This window comes from Peromyscus californicus, unplaced genomic scaffold (assembly GCF_007827085.1).
Source record: "Peromyscus californicus insignis strain IS unplaced genomic scaffold, ASM782708v3 Scaffold_7__1_contigs__length_154581171, whole genome shotgun sequence".
Taxonomy (NCBI): Eukaryota; Metazoa; Chordata; class Mammalia; order Rodentia; family Cricetidae; genus Peromyscus; species Peromyscus californicus.
Window position 1 is genome coordinate 55,233,931 of NW_026294595.1, and position 1,595 is coordinate 55,235,525.

The window sequence follows — 1,595 nt, forward strand, 5'->3', positions numbered from 1 at the left end:
TCTGTATCTGATCCCACATTCTCTTGACTTTTAAATCAAAGTCTTGAAATACATCACTGCATAGACTTGACCCACCTAGCTTCCATCCACACAGAAGCTAAGAACGTCATGAGATTGCATCTAAAACCTATGGCAGAGATTTCCCTTAACTTTGCTATAATCTGACTGCCTGATGTCCCTAATCAATGTATTTGGTAAAGGCATTAACTTATGACCCTATTTTGTTCTGTGACAGTACCAGTTCAAGTACGAGCTTTCATGGTGGAAGATGTCATCCAGGAAAACCTGAACCCATGTTCCTGAGCAGTGGTCACTCATACTTGGCTCAGAAAAAAAAAAAATTTCTCTTATTCTCTTTGGAGCAAGAGATGTATTCCTGCAAATGCTACATCATCCTTTTCCTTTCAGTTTCCACAGTGTATGAGACATGAGTGAAATCCGTGTTTTAGAAGCTGTGTTCTTTTAAAGCCCTAACTTAGATTCAGCAAAAAGAAAGTATTTGTTAAAAATAATTTTTTTTTATTTTTTAATTAATTTATTATTTTGTATTTAGTTACATGTATTTATTGGGGAGCGGGTGTGCATGTCATGACGTGTGAAGATCAGAGGGCAACTTTGGGAACTGGTCTTCTCCACCGTATGGGTTACAGGAAAAGAACTCAGGTCTCAGGCTCAGCGGCCAGCACCTTTACCCACTGGGCCTTACAGGAGGCCCCACTTATATTAATTAAGGATCTCTGCCCATTCAAGATAGCTAATGATGAATTGTAACAAACATTTTTGTGGTTTTATTGACCAGGTAATTTGCAGTATCCTTTTCTCCATACATTTACTTAAAAATAAAAACACAGTTAGACCTTTAAGGTCAATGCGTTGGGTTTTATATGGAAGTTCCAACTTGAATTGTACATTTATCTCTACAACAATCAATACAAAAATGTGGAGGAGTCTGGTTTAGATGGAAATCTTAAAGTTATTTCTGCCAAGTCAGTTTGTTGAATTTGTATTATCTTTTAAATCTAGTTCTAGTGTCTGCCTCTCTATTCAGAAGGTGAAGAAAGGAAAAAAAAAAAAAAACATTTTAAGCCTCAAGCTTTCTTCCTGAGCCAAGTTGTTCTCTTTTTCTCCCTGTCTTGGGGGTTGTTTTTTATGTGAATCATTAGTATTCTTTGAAAAAGAATTGTCCTATTGGCCTATAATTATATTTTAACTGGAGATTGAATTTCTTTTCATTTTTTTATTCGATGCTCTTAGCAGAGAAAGGCCACATAAATCCCTTACTCACTTTCCCTATTTACACATTATGTTTTATCTAAATTTTAAAATTTATTGTCTAAGTATTCTTCCTGAGTATAACTGAGCTCTGTTTTTACCTCCTTTCTCATAAAAAAATGTATTTTCTTGAGCTCTCATGGAATTGGTTCAGGGCCATGATACTCTTGTTCCCTCTCTAAGGTGGTAATATCCTTTGTGTCCAGAGGTGATCAATATTGTACAAAGATTCCTTCCAGACCCTAGCCACAGTTTTTCAGTGAAAATAGTACGTCTCGCTATGCATCTGTCCCTTTGCCAACCAAGCCAGCACAGCGCTGGGC